Source organism: Mus caroli, unplaced genomic scaffold, assembly GCF_978045245.1.
Source record: "Mus caroli unplaced genomic scaffold, Mus_caroli_1 scaffold_15, whole genome shotgun sequence".
Lineage (NCBI taxonomy): Eukaryota > Metazoa > Chordata > Mammalia > Rodentia > Muridae > Mus > Mus caroli.
In genome coordinates this window covers 27,136,121-27,152,042 of record NW_028227270.1, presented here as the reverse complement: position 1 = coordinate 27,152,042, position 15,922 = coordinate 27,136,121, and the positions used below count along the sequence as shown (strand labels likewise).

General features: G+C 44.3%; 1 protein-coding gene and 1 non-coding gene across 3 annotated transcripts in view; one reads left to right on the top strand and one right to left on the bottom strand.

The window, feature by feature from the left end:
• Window positions 1-15,922, bottom strand: part of Scamp1 (secretory carrier membrane protein 1) — an 83,315-nt gene that overhangs the window by 34,605 nt on the left and 32,788 nt on the right. The window contains exon 1 of one of the 2 annotated variants that reach the window (XM_021180353.3): window positions 4,802-4,932. The exons of the other annotated variant lie outside the window; for it this stretch is intronic. The gene's annotated coding sequence lies outside the window, so the exon portion shown is untranslated. Of the gene's footprint in view, window positions 1-4,801; window positions 4,933-15,922 lie in introns of those variants that run through there. 2 annotated transcript variants of the gene reach the window in all.
• On the top strand, window positions 1,771-1,837 carry LOC115029209 (small nucleolar RNA SNORD50). Its single transcript, XR_003834761.1, has one exon. It is a non-coding gene; the product is annotated as a small nucleolar RNA SNORD50 (small nucleolar RNA).

The following is a 15,922-nucleotide window of genomic DNA, read 5'->3' as shown; positions in this document are numbered from 1 at the left end:
AGTGCCAGCCAAGGAGGCCTAACTCCTGCTGTTTCTGCTTAGCTTAGTACTAGAGGTATAAGAAAACCACTGGACATGAGAGGGAGTGGATTGTAACAAGTACCTGAATGATCTGTATACAGGATAAGCTTTTCAGAGTTTCAGAGGATTCATCAGTAAATGGTTGACTCTTGTTTTGGGCCTGTGGCAAGGCAGTGTATCATGATGGACCTTGGGGTGGAGCAAAGCCACTCACCTCACCTCTGCCACCACCGCAGCAAATAACTTAAATAGTTCCCATGAAGCTGTACCTTCTCGATAAGTGAAATACACCAGACACAGGAAGAAAACCATTGCATGAACTCATTTATATGTGAAAGCTAAAAAGAAGGCTCACAGAGAGGACAAAATGGTGATTACAGAAGATGAGGAGAAAGTGGGGCAGGAACGGGGCAGATGAAGGCCAGAGAATACAAATTCCTAAGGCAGGCAAGTCTCCTGCTGCAACACGCAGCACGAAGACCACAGGTGATATAGTCAAACTGCACAGTATGCTCGCTGAGCTCTCAGTGTGGAGCTGCTACCAAAACATAGCATTTGTATGAACTGATAGTAAGATAGTAATGTAAACTCACCATCTATATATATTTCACTAAATCATACTATAATACTTAAATATACACATTAAAAATTAAAATTAAATGTACAGTTACCGTGTGATCTAGCAATCACAACCCCTGATACTTACCCAAATGAGCTGAAAACTTATGCTCACAGTAAACCTACAGATATATATTTTAGCATCTTTATTCATTGCAGTAGAGCACTGGAAGCAAGCACACTTCCTTCAGTAGGTGAAAGGATCCATAAACAGAGTAGATCCAAGGTAGAATACTATGCAGTACTAAAGAGAAACGAACCATCAAGCTGTGAAAAGACACACATACTCCAAGGTGCACACACATACAGCAGGTAAAACAGCCAGTCTGAAAGGCTGCATCTTGCACAGTGCAATGGTAAGATGACTGGTGGGAAAGGTGAAGCTACAGAAATGCAAACGAACAAAAGCAGAGAACCCAAACACCAGTGGCTGCTGCTGAGACTGTAACCAGGAGGGCAAGGCTGGGGGTCTCCTTAAGCTGTCAATGACACTGATGGGTCCAGGTCAGCCCACACTTACTCAACCCACAGCAGGAACATACCCAGGCTGAGTTACTGTGTGTCCGTACAGGCTCATTAACTGTAACAAATTGTGCCAATCTAGAGGTAAAGTGATTCAGTAGACTGGGAGCTGGAGGTGAGGGGCAGGAGCAGTGGAAATCTGCACCTTCCTCTGGGAAGAGAACACTGTTCTACAAAAACAAAGCCTCTTAAAAAAAAAAAAAAGAAGAAGAAGTAGTAGTGAAGCAGGTCCACGAGAAGCTCAGCAGGACAGAGGAGAACAGTTCAGTTTCCATCACTCATAGCTCCACGGACCTGGCCTTCATAGGCACCCAAGATACACAGACACACAGACACACAGACACACACACACACACACACACAAATAAAATCTTTAAAAAAAAATACAGCTCAGGAGAAATGGAAGCAATGATTAACTCCTGTTTTGTTTTGTTTTGTTTTGTTGGACAGGGTTTCTCTGTGTAGCTCTGGCTGTACTAGACTTAATTTGTAGATCAGGCTGGCCTCAAACTCAGAGATCAACCTGCCTTTCTGCCTGTGCTGGGATTAAAGGCTTATGCCACCACCTGCCCAGTCAACTCCTTTTTCTTACTAGTTGAAAATAGACTAAGTCTATGATGATCCTATCCCGAACCTGAATTCCTGTTGAAAAACCATAATTACGGATCTGTCCGAAGTTCAAATCCCAGCAACCACATGGTGGCTCACAACCACCCGTAATGAGATCTGATGCCCTCTTCTGGTGCGTCTGAAGACAGCTACAGTGTACTTACATATAATAAATAAATAAATATTAAAAAAAAAAAAAAAGAAAATAGACTGAAGCCGGGCGTGGTGGCGCACGCCTTTAATCCCAGCACTTGGGAGGCAGAGGCAGGCGGATTTCTGAGTTCGAGGCCAGCCTGGTCTACAGGGTGAGTTCCTGGACAGCCAGGGCTACACAGAGAAACCCTGTCTTGAAAAAAAACCAAAAAAAAAAAAAAAAGAAAAAAAAAAGAAAATAGACCGAAAAGCAACAAAAGGGGACCTTGAGCTGAGGGTTCTAACAAAGTAGAGGAAATGGGGACAGTTTCTAATCACTGCCTAGAATGCAGCCCCAAGACAATTCAGACTTTACTTCATGTTCCCTCCTCTCGTTAAAGGAAACCAGAGAGCTAACAGTAAGACTGTCATACTGGAGGTCCCAGAGGCCTTGGAAGATGTGCCAACAAGAGGAGTGACTGAAAGACATGCGGCAGTAGTCACAGACACATGGACTTCAGCCACAGAGGTAGAAATCCTAAAGCGAAGGGAGCCGTTGGGTTAAATTGATCTCCTGCAGAAGAGTCCATAGCCCTGCTCCAGGGCTGCCTGGTCTGTATAAATACACGGTTGTAAGGAGCTATCTTCCCAAAGACACTGCCTCTAGCTGCATAGGAGTCCATCACACCAGTCCTGTGGATTGCGGACATTCTCTTATGGAAGGGGTGGGACTGGACATTAGGTCCTATCTGGTATCCCGGCCATTCCCCTCACCATCTGAAGGCAGTTTTACTCTAGCTGCATGTGGCAGAGAAGTCGGGGGCGGGGGTGGCATACAGACTGGGGAGACTAGAGCAGGAGGTTTGTCATTGGCTTTGGTTCCTCATTAGGACCTGAGGAGGGGTAAAGGTGAGACCCTGTCTCGGGGGAGAGGAGAGGAACCCAATTTTATGGCGCTGGATACAGATCGATGGTAGAGTACATACCCAACCTGCTCAAGCCTTACATTCGGTTCCTCATACCAAATAAATGGACGCATAAAACTTTAAAGCTACATAGTTATGAAACAGACGGTAACTATAATAAAGAAGTCTGGGGTAGGACAACGGAAAGAGCTGCAGAAGTCAACGTAAAGGGTCAAGGAAATGAGACATGAGAGTTTGGAAAAATGATCAGAAACAGCAAAACAGGAATGGGTTAGAAACAATGATAGTTCTGGGAAGTCAAGATACAAAAACATTAAAAACAAGTTGTGGAGGTCGTTATATGTCTGTGACAGTGGCTGCTGGCTCCTAATTAAAATCTAATGAGTCCTTCTTCTTCGCCCCTCTTTCCTCCTTCTCTTCCCCCTCCCCACCAATAAACCTCTTCTCGTGGAAAAAAAAATCTAATGAGATACAAATGTGGGGGATTTTCTGAATCATGGGAATCACACTCTCCTTCATGCCTGGTTTAAAGATATGAGAGAAAAATCAACGACTTTTTTGAAAAGGCTGCAGAAAAAAAGCAGAATTCTATGGCCCGGATGACTTGTCACCCCGCCCGGAAGTTCTATGTTGAAAGCTACTCCTCAATCAATAGTTTCAGCAGATGACACTCAGGTGGGGTGGTTGTTAGGGAGAAACACCTATAAATCCAATCAGTGCCCTAAAAAAGAAGGTGGGGGGTGCAGGGGGTGTGGGGGGAGCTGATCTCCTCCACCACATGAGAGCGTAGCAAGAAATGGCACACAGGCCCCAGGAAAGAGACCCTCATCAGCTACTGAATCTGCCTACATATGCACCTTGAAATCTCCAGCCCCCAGAATTGTGAGCCATCAATGTCTGCTGTCTATAAATGATCCAGCATAAGGCATTTGGCCAAACCTGCACAGAGTATAGCACATTACCCTCACAGTATGGCGTTTCCACAGCACAAAGAAGAGGAGGCACTCAAAAGAGAATGAAGGGCTTGAAGATGGACTGACTCCTGCAGGACTGAACAGAGTTCAAAGAGCTACACATACAAGGGAGGCAGGCTGAAGGCTACACAGACACTGTGAGGATTAAACAGCAGCAGAGGAGAACCAGCCCTGGAGTCCTGTTTACAGGACACCAACAGGATGACAATGATCTTGGCAGACTCAGACAGGTGATGTTAAAGGCAGACAGGCAGGGGGAGGTCTCCTAGAGGCTCCTCCACTTTGACCCTTTTTAGAACTGAGGTGAACAGACAGGAGGGACACAGCCGTAGTCCTAACATATTATCTAATTCCCAGTGTGGCACTTGGCTCTAAAGTGAACCCTCCTGATTCTCCCCATGGTGTTCACATCTTTGAAATAGAATCCTCCTCCTGAAAGCATTTCAGGGCTTTTAACACTCTTCAAACCAACAAAATACTGAAGTACAGTAATGGTGGCAAACAGCCACCCTCCTGATTCTACTACATCCTTTTAAGAATCTACTTTAGCAGACTGGACTAAGATGACCCATGGGATAGACAGAATGGATCATGATGGGAGACTCATGTGTCCCCTGGGAACTGCAGGGGAGATCTGTGCCCCAACATTAGGCAGCAACTAACTGCCTGAAAACTGCTAAGACTCTGTCATATACAGAGTATGATCTTGGTCAAGAACCTCAAGGAGCCTAGAAGAGATGCTTCCCCCATCAGACCCCAGACAAGAACAAGCCCAGGAGGCTGTGGAGATGGCGAGGCAGTTAAGAATGCTGCCCCTCAAGAGGATCCAAAGTTGGTTCCCAGTGCCCACATGGCAGCTCACAACAGCCTTTAACTCCAGCTCAAAAGGGCCTGATGCCCTCCTCTGGCATCTGTAGGCACCTGCACTCATATGCACACACCCAAACACAGACATATCATTAAAAATAAATCTTTAAAAAGACTCAACATGGACAATACCTTCAACACAGCTTTAGACTGACTAACGGAGTTAGTTCTACTGAGCCCAGACTTCTGACCCACAGAAACTGTAGAGTAAGCTTATTGTTGCTTCATGCCACTGAGTTTGTAATAGAAAACCTGTGTAGATGCTGTCTTGAGCCACAGAAGTGAGGATAACCTAGGAAGCCCCGGCATTGTGACTGCACAATCCCGACTCCCTCACAACAGTGGAAGGCCAGGTTGGGAGATCTCAGCGAGGTTTGGTTTGTAGGGAGCTAGATGCCTTTGGCTAAAGCAAACAGCACACTAGACTAGGACTGGGGCGAGTCTTCATGGGTAACCTAGAGCACACTGGACCTTCCTCCTCGGTGTTTCTGTAAGCCAAAAAGTGAGACAGGCTAAGATCTAGTCAGCTGCCCCCACGTGCCAAACTGCTAAGTATAGAATATATGATCACTTCTAAGGAAAGCAGATAAGTTCATCTGATCTCTAAGAAAATATTCGGAGTAGGGCCACAGGCCTCATCCGGCCGGATCAGCGCCGGGGTAGTGGGAGCGCAGGGTTGCCTGACACCCGCCAGCTACCCACGACCCCCGCCGCAGGATTTTGGGACTGCTGGTGAGTGGAACACAGCTCCTGCTCCAGTCCAATCACGCGGGACCTGAGACTGCTCTGGTTGGGGAGAGAGAAATCCGGCCTACATAGGGCCACAACCCTCTTCCGGTCAGAAAAGCACCGGGGCAGCTGGGGCGCAGGGTCGGCTGACACTCGCCAGCTACCCACAACACCCGCCACAGGATCTTAAGACTTCGGGTGAGTGGAGCACAGCTTCTGCTCCAATCCAATTGCGCGGGACCTGAGACTGCATTAGTTAGGGAAGCAGAAACCGGCCTGAGTAGGGCCACAGGCCTCATCCAGCTGGATCAGCGCCGGGGTAGCGGGAGCGCAGGGTTGCCTGACACCCGCCAGCTACCCACGACCCCCACCACAGGATTTTGGGACTGCTGGTGAGTGGAACACAGCTTCTGCTCCAATCCAATTGCGCGGGACCTGAGACTGCATTAGTTAGGGAAGCAGAAACCAGCCTGAGTAGGGCCACAGGCCTCATCCGGCCGGATCAGCGCTGGGGTAGCGGGAGCACAGGGTTGCCTGACACCCACCAGCTACCCATGACCCCCGCCGCAGGATTTTGGGACTGCTGGTGAGTGGAACACAGCTTCTGCTCCAGTCCAATCACGCGGGACCTGAGACTGCTCTGGTTGGGGAGAGAGAAATCCGGCCTACATAGGGCCACAACCCTCTTCCGGTCAGAAAAGCACCGGGGCAGCTGGGGCGCAGGGTCGGCTGACACTCACCAGCTACCCACAACACCCACCACAGGATCTTAAGACTTCTGGAGAGTGGAACACAGCTTCTGCTCCAATCCAATTGTGCGCGGGACCAGAGACTGCATTAGTTAGGGAAGCAGAAAAACGGCCTGAGTAGGACCACAGGCCTCTTCCGGCTGGACCAGCACCGGGGTACCGTCAGCTACCCACGACCCCCGCCGCAGGATTTAGAGACTGCTGGTGAGTGGAACACAGCTTCTGCTCCAATCTTTAAACAGTGACAACGATAACAACTAACCCCAGAGATTACCAGATGGCGAAAGGTAAACGTAATAATCTTACTAACAGAAACCAAGACCACTCACCATCATCAGAACCCAGCACCCCCACTTCGCCCAGTCCAGGGCACCCCAACACACCGGAAAAGCTAGACACGGATTTAAAAGCATATCTCCTGATGATGATAGAGGACTTCAAGAAGGACTTTAATAACACACTTAAAGAAATGCAGGAGAACACTGCTAAACAGGCAGAAGACAATAAAGAGGAAGCACAAAAATCCCTTAAAGAATTGCAGGAGAACACTGCTAAAGAGTTACAAATCCTTAAAGAAAAACACGATAACATAATCAAACAGGTAGAAGTCCTTACAGAAAAACAGGAAAACACATCCAAACAGATGATGGAAATGAACAAAACCATACTAGACCTAAAAAGGGAAGTAGACACAATAAAGAAAACCCAAAATGAGGCAACACTGGAGATAGAAACCCTAGGAAAGAAATCTGGAACCATAGATGTGAGCATCAGCAACAGAATACAAGAGATGGAAGAGAGAATCTCAGGTGCAGAAGATTCCATAGAGAACATCGGCACAACAATCAAGGAAAATGTAAAATGCAAAAAGATCCTAACTCAAAACATCCAAGAAATACAGGACACAATGAGAAGACCAAACCTACGGATAATAGGAGTGGATGAGAATGAAGATTTTCAACTCAAAGGACCAGCAAACATCTTCAACAAAATTATAGAAGAAAACTTCCCAAATCTAAAGAAAGAGATGCCCATGAACATACAAGAAGCCTACAGAACTCCAAATAGACTGGACCAGAAAAGAAATACCTCCCGACACATAATAATCAGAGCAACAAATGCTCTAAATAAAGATAGAATACTAAAAGCAGTAAGAGAAAAAGGCCAAGTAACATATAAAGGCAAGCCTATCAGAATTACACCAGATTTTTCACCAGAGACTATGAAAGCCAGAAGATCCTGGACGGATGTTATACAGACACTAAAAGAACACAAATTCCAGCCCAGGCTACTATACCCAGCCAAACTCTCAATTAACATAGATGGAGAAACCAAAGTATTCCACGACAAAACCAAATTCACACATTATCTCTCCACGAATCCAGCCCTTCAAAGGATAATAACAGAAAAAAACCAATACAAGGACAGGAACCACGCCCTAGAAACAACAAGAAGGTAATCCTTCAACAAACCTAAAAGAAGACAGCCACAAGAACAAAATGCCAACTTTAACAACAAAAATAACAGGAAACAACAATTACTTTTCCTTAATATCTCTTAATATCAATGGACTCAACTCCCCGATAAAAAGACATAGACTAACAAACTGGCTACACAAACAAGACCCAACATTTTGCTGCTTACAGGAAACTCATCTCAGAGAAAAGGATAGACACTACCTCAGAATGAAAGGCTGGAAAACAATTTTCCAAGCAAATGGCATGAAGAAACAAGCTGGAGTAGCCATTCTAATATCTGATAAGATTGACTTCCAACCCAAAGTCATTAAAAAAGACAGGGAGGGACACTTCATACTCATCAAAGGTAAAATCCTCCAAGAGGAACTATCAATCCTGAATATCTATGCTCCAAATACAAAGGCAGCCACATTCATTAAAGAAACTTTAGTAAAGCTCAAAGCACACATTGCACCTCATACAATAATAGTGGGAGACTTCAACACACCACTTTCACCAATGGACAGATCATGGAAACAGAAACTAAACAGGGACACAGTGAAACTAAGAGAAATTATGAATCAAATGGATCTGGCAGATATCTTCAGAACATTCTATCCTAAAACAAAAGGATATACCTTCTTCTCAGCACCTCATGGTACCTTCTCCAAAATTGACCACATAATTGGTCACAAAACAGGCCTCAACAGATACAAAAATATTGACATTGTCCCATGCATCCTATCAGATCACCATGGACTAAGGCTGATCTTCAATAACAAAATAAATAATAGAAAGCCAACCTTCACGTGGAAACTGAACAACACTCTTCTCAATGATACCTTGGTCAAGGAAGGAATAAAGAAAGAAATTAAGGACTTTTTAGAGTTCAATGAAAATGAAGCCACAACATACCCAAACTTATGGGACGCAATGAAAGCATTTCTAAGAGGAAAACTCATAGCTCTGAGTGCCTCCAAAAGGAAACTAGAGAGAGCACACATTAGCAGCTTGACAACACACCTAAAAGCACTAGAACAAAAGGAAGCAAATTCACCCAAGAGGAGTAGACGGCAGGAAATAATCAAACTCAGGGGTGAGATCAACCAAGTGGAAACAAGAAAAACTATTCAAAGAATCAACCAATCAAGGAGCTGGTTCTTTGAGAAAATCAACAAGATAGATAAACCCTTAGCCAGACTCACTAGAGGGCACAGGGAAAGCATCCTAATTAACAAAATCAGAAATGAAAAAGGAGACATAACAACAGATCCTGAAGACATCCAAAACACCATCAGATCCTTCTACCAAAGGCTATACTCAACAAAACTGGAGAACCTGGATGAAATGGAGAAGTTCCTAGACAGATACCAGGTACCAAAGTTGAATCAAGATCAGGTTAATGATCTAAACAGCCCTATATCCCCCAAAGAAATAGAAGCAGTCATTAATAGTCTCCCAACTAAAAAAAGCCCAGGACCAGATGGGTTTAGTGTAGAGTTCTATCAGACCTTCAAAGAAGATCTAATCCCAGTTCTTCACAAACTATTCCACAAAATAGAAACAGAAGGTACTCTACCCAACTCATTCTATGAAGCCACAATTACTCTGATACCTAAACCACAAAAAGACCCAACAAAGATAGAAAACTTCAGACCAATATCCCTTATGAATATTGATGCAAAAATCCTCAATAAAGTTCTTGCTAACCGAATCCAAGAACACATCAAAACAATCATCCATCCTGACCAAGTAGGTTTCATCCCAGGGATGCAGGGATGGTTCAATATACGGAAATCCATCAACGTAATCCAGTATATAAACAAACTCAAAGACAAAAACCACATGGTCATCTCCTTAGATGCGGAAAAAGCATTTGACAAGATCCAACACCCATTCATGATAAAAGTCTTGGAAAGATCAGGAATTCAAGGCCCATACCTAAACATGATAAAAGCAATCTACAGCAAACCAGTAGCCAACATCAAAGTAAATGGTGAGAAGCTTGAAGCAATCCCTCTAAAATCAGGGACTAGACAAGGCTGTCCACTTTCTCCATACCTATTCAACATTGTACTTGAAGTCCTAGCCAGAGCAATTCGACAACAAAAGGAGATCAAAGGGATACAAATTGGAAAAGATAAAGTCAAAATATCACTCTTTGCAGATGATATGATAGTATATATAAGTGACCCTAAAAATTCCACCAGAGAACTCCTAAGCCTGATAAACAGCTTCGGTGAAGTAGCTGGATATAAAATTAACTCAAACAAATCAATGGCCTTTCTCTACACAAAGAATAAACAGGCTGAGAAAGAAATTAGGGAAACAACACCCTTCTCAATAGTCACAAATAATATAAAATATCTTGGCGTGACTCTAACTAAGGAAGTGAAAGATCTGTATAATAAAAACTTCAAGTCTCTGAAGAAAGAAATTCTAGAAGATCTCAGAAGATGGAAAGATCTCCCATGCTCATGGATTGGCAGGATCAACATTGTAAAAATGGCTATCTTGCCAAAAGCAATCTACAGATTCAATGCAATCCCCATCAAAATTCCAAATCAATTCTTCAACGAATTAGAAAGTGCAATCTGCAAATTCATCTGGAATAACAAAAAACCTAGGATAGCAAAAACTCTTCTCAAGGATAAAAGAACCTCTGGTGGAATCACCATGCCGGACCTAAAGCTCTACTACAGAGCAATTGTGATAAAAAACTGCATGGTACTGGTATAGTGACAGACAAATAGACCAATGGAATAGAATTGAAGACCCAGAAATGAACCCACACACCTATGGTCACTTGATCTTCGACAAGGGAGCTAAAAACATCCAGTGGAAGAAAGACAGCATTTTCAACAAATGGTGCTGGCACAACTGGTTGTTAACATGTAGAAGAATGCGAATCGATCCATTCCTATCTCCTTGTACTAAGGTCAAGTCTAAGTGGATCAAGGAACTTCACATAAAACCAGAGACACTGAAACTTATAGAGGAGAAAGTGGGGAAAAGCCTTGAAGACATGGGCACAGGGGAAAAATTCCTGAATAGAACAGTAATGGCTTGTGCTGTAAGATCGAGAATTGACAAGTGGGACCTCATGAAACTACAAAGCTTCTGCAAGGCTAAAGACACCATCAATAAGACAAAAAAACCACCAACAGATTGGGAAAGGATCTTCACCTATCCTAAATCAGATAAGGGACTAATATCCAATATATATAAAGAACTCAAGAAGGTGGACTCCAGAAAGTCAAATAACCCCATTAAAAAATGGGGCTCAGAACTGAACAAAGAATTCTCACCTGAGGAATACCGAATGGCAGAGAAGCACCTGAAAAAATGTTCAACATCCTTAATCATCAGGGAAATGCAAATCAAAACAACCCTGAGATTCCACCTCACACCAGTCAGAATGGCTAAGATCAAAAATTCAGGTGACAGCAGATGCTGGCGAGGATGTGGAGAAAGAGGAACACTCCTCCATTGTTGGTGGGATTGCAAGCTTGTACAACCACTCTGGAAATCAGTCTGGCGGTTCCTCAGAAAATTGGACATAGTACTACCGGAGGATCCAGCAATACCTCTTCTGGGCATATATCCAGAAGATGTCCCAACCGGTAAAAAGGACACATGCTCCACTATGTTCATAGCAGCCCTATTTATAATAGCCAGAAGCTGGAAAGAACCCAGATGTCCCTCAACAGAGGAATGGATACAGAAATTATGGTACATTTACACAATGGAGTACTACTCAGCTATTAAAAAGAATGAATTTATGAAATTCCTAGCCAAATGGATGGACCTGGAGGGCATCATCTTGAGTGAAGTAACACAATCACAAAAGAACTCACACAATATGTATTCATTGATAAGTGGATATTAGCCCAAAACTTAGGATACCCAAGATATAAGATACAATTTGATAAACGCATGAAACTCAAGAAGAATGAAGACCAAAGTGTGGACACTGTGCACCTTCTTAAAATTGGGAACAAAACACCCAGGGAAGGAGTTACAGAGACAAAGTTGGTAGCTGTGATGAAAGGATGGACCATTTAGAGACTGCTGTATCCAGGGATCCGTCCCATAATCAGCTTCTAAACGCTGACACCATTGCATACACTAGCAAGATTTTGCTGAAAGGACCCAAATATAGCTGTCTCTTGTGAGACGATGCCGGGGCCTAGCAAACACAGGAGTGGATGTTCACAGTCAGCTATTGGATGTATCACAGGGCTCCCAATGGAGAAGCTAGAGAAAGTACCCAAGGAGTTAAAGGGATCTGCAACCCTATTGTTGGAACAACATGATGTACTAACCAGAACCCTGGAGCTCTTGTCTCTAGCTGCATATGTATCGAAAGATGGCCTAGCGGCCATCAATGGAAAGAGAGGCCCATTGGACTTGCAAACTTTATATGCCCCAATATAGGGGAATGCCAGGGCCAAAAGAATGGGAATGGGTGGGTAGGGAAGTGGGGGGCGCTATGGGGGACTTTTGAGATAGTATTGGAAATGTAATTGAGGAAAATATGTAATAAAAATATTAAAAAAAAAAAAAAAGAAAATATTCCCTCCCTAACAGTATTAAAACAAAATAGTAGTCTGAAGATAGACAGGAAGCATCTCTGGAAGGCCACCACTGTGCTGTTCTGCAGGTTTTTGAACTAGGACAGCTTGGTTTCAGTTGAAAGGACAGACAGGTAAAGCTCTTGAGGGAGCAAGGATGAGACCATTGATTAGATATAGGAGAGGAAGCCAGCTGAGCCCAGGAACATTTGTACTTCTAGCCACTAGGACACTAGGAGAACAGAGGCACAGTGTCATTAAAGGAGATGGAAACAAAGACTGGCTCTAGAGAAAGGTAATGAGCTCCCAGAATACCAGGCCAGGGAGCTGCAGAGAGAAAAGGACATGCACAGCAAGAGGCAAATAGGTGTCAAAACAGAGAGGGGGCGTCCACAGGGTTAGAAACAAGAACTGCTCTATGCAATCACCGTCAGTCCTACAGCTAAAAGCTTCAGCCTGCATGTTCGAGGAGACTGACAGGAGGAACTATTTCACTCAATGCTTGCCTCCATGTGAGACATGAATAGAACCCAAAAGAGTTCAGATGCACACCTAAAGTTACCACTAATCAGCCGTCAGAGCTGGTCCCCAGCCCTCTACCTACTGCAAGGCCTGCATGACGGATGTTAGAGGCAGTTCTTTCTTAGACAAGTCAGTCATTTATGTCCCTTACAGTTAGAGATGCCCACCCGGCAATCTCCTTCGCATGGTTCTTTCTGCTGGAAGGTACAGATCTGTGAGAGAAACCGCACATGGCACAAGGAACAAAGAAAAGAAGGCAGACCGACCCTCGGCAAGGAAAGGAAACATGGCAGCAAGTGAGGTCCCAAGTGTCTCTAAGGACTTCTATCCAGAGCACGCTATCCCAGCCCCATGTGTCCCCAGTCTTTACCTTTTAATATCAGAAGAAAACCTGTCAGAGGCCATGAGCAACCTAAGATAATGTAAACCATTACCTGGTTAAAGGGAAGTGCTCCTGATCAGTCCTCAAGGATCAGATCACTGTCGTAGCTACTCAGAAGGTAGGGCAGGGCACCAGCCTAGCATGTGCTGAATATGTACATGGTCTCCTTAACAAAACACACCTTACTTACACTCAAGCAACGTAGATTATGTCGTAACTCAAGGGCGCTATATTTACAGCACATCTCAATTCAGACTAGGTCCACCCACGCCACATGCTCAGAGCCCCCACACCAGCAGATACTTTGTCTACATTACATGGCATCTTGTGAAAAAAACTCTTCAATTTATAACTGTGTGAGTCAAAAATTATAAAAGTATTCAACTTTTCATTCTATAGTATTTAACTACCTGAAGTTTTCTTTCAAAAAAAAAATTACATACTGTAAGTCTTCCTTTGAGATTATAATTACCTCATGTTCCCTTCCGTTTCCTCCCTCCAAATCCTCCCATTACTCTTCCTTGATCTCTTTCAAAGTCATGGCCCAAGTGCTGGCTTATGAACAACTTTACAGAAACTGAAGTCATTGGAGAGGTTGAAGTCTCAATTAAGGAAACTGTTTCAGCCTGGAAGGTGGTGGCAAACATCTTTAATCCCAGAACCCAGGAGGCAGGCAGATTTCTGTGAGTTCAAGACCAGCCAAGTCTACAGAGTGAGTACCAGAACTATACAAAGAAATCTGATCTTAACCAAAAATGTGTTTGATTGACTGATTGATTGATTGATTGATTGATAAGTAGGTAAATATGCACACAGAGAGAGACAGAGGGAGAGACACAGAGAGACAGAGAGAAAGGGGATGTGATTCTACAAGATGAGATCATAGGCAAGTCTGTAGGGAATTTTCTTAATAAATAACTAATATTCAAGGACCCAAGCCCATTGTAGGTGGTACCATCCTTGGGTTGGTAGTCCTGGGTTCTATAAGCAGACTGAGCAAGCCATGGGGAATGTGGTGGTTTGAATAGGTATAGCCCCATAAATTCACGTGTTTGACTGCAGGCCCAAAAGGGAGTGGTGTATTATTAGGAGTGTAGCCATGTTGGAGGAAGTGTGCCCCTGTGGTGGCAAGCTTTGAGGTTGCCTGTGCTCAAGTTTTGTCCAATGAGGCACACAGCCCCCTTCTGGTGTCTGGGAATCAAGCTGTAAAACTCTCAGTTCCATCTCTAACACCATGTCTGCCTGCAGGTTGCCATGCTTCCCACCATGGTGATAATGAATTAAAACTCTGAACCTGTAAGCCAGTCTCAATTAAAAGTTTCCCTTTATAAGAGCTGCCTTGGTCACAGTGTCTCTTCACAGCAATAAAACCCTAACTATGACAGGGAGCAGTCAGTAAGCAACACTGCTCCATGGCCTCTGTTTAGTTCCTGCCCTGTTTGCGTTCCTGTCCCAACTTTCTTCAGTGATGAATAGTAATGAGGACATGTAAGCCAAAGAAATCCTTTCCTCCCTGAGTTGCTTCTATCTGATGTGTTATCTCTGTAACAGTAACTCTGAGGCAGCCTCTGTCTTTATTACTTGCTGTTCCATGCATATATGTATATGTATATACATATATATTCCAAAATACAACCTCCTTGATCTGTATAATGTTACATTTATGTATCTTTTCAGGGTTGACCACCTGGTGTTGGATAACCAGTGGGAACGCTCTTCTCTGTGGAAGGCTGGTCCCACTCGGAGCATTGCCTAGTTGCCTGTAGTTCTTTGTATAGGGTTAAGACCTCCTGGCTTTCTACTATCCACTGCGGCAGGTCTACTGTTGCTGTCCTTGCTTAAGCAGTCATGTTGGTAAGAGTATTTGGGTATAGCTTCTCACATTACTGGGAGACACAATTTCACAGCAAACTCCCTGATCTTATAGTCTTCCCACTCCCTCTTCTGAAATGATCCCTGAGCCTGAAGTGTGAGAGTTGTTTTGTAGATGTAGCCATTGGAACTGGGTTTCCCAGAACGGGGTCTCATTTTTGTATCTCTACCTGGTCTGCACTCCCTACATGGACAGGCTGGCCTGGAACTCACAAAGATCCACTAGCCTCTGCCTTCTGAGTGCTGGTATTAAAGGCACATACCACCACACCCTGATTGAAATCTTTAAGATATTTTTTTTCTGTGTTTGAGTGTTTTGCCTCGTGTGTGTGTGTGTGTCTGTGTGTGTGTACCATGAGCCTGGTGCCCAGGGAAGGCAGGAGGAGGCGTGAGGCTCCTGGGAACTGGAGATACAGATGACTGCAGGTTTGCTCCCATGCAAGTGTTGGGAACTGCGTCCAAGTCTTCTGCAAGAGCAGCTGGCGCTCCTAAAGGCTAAGGCAGCTTCCTAGCCCTGAGAAACCTACTTTTAATAAAATAGTGTGAACTTTTTAAATCTCAGCAAGATTATACACACAGCCATCCTGCTGTAGCACCTGCCTGCTTGGCCTAAAGTCACCACATCCTTATGCAACAATCTAGAAGCTTCCATGTCACAAATACCTTCTAAAACAAATATGAACACACCAATCACCTGAAAGGGTGTTTGGTCAAAGGTCAACCACATCATTTAATTCAGTCAGGGAACCGTAGCGGGTGTGTGTGTGTGTGTGTGTGTGTGTGTGTGTGTGCAGACAGCGCAGGAGGGCACTTGGTACCCTGCAAAGGACCGAGGTTTGGTTCCAGCACCCACTGAGCAGCTCACACCTATCAACAAACTCCCAGGGGATCCAAGGCCCTCTGCTGACCTCCACCAGCACTGCAGGCACATGGCACACATGCAGGCAAAACACCCACACACATGAAAT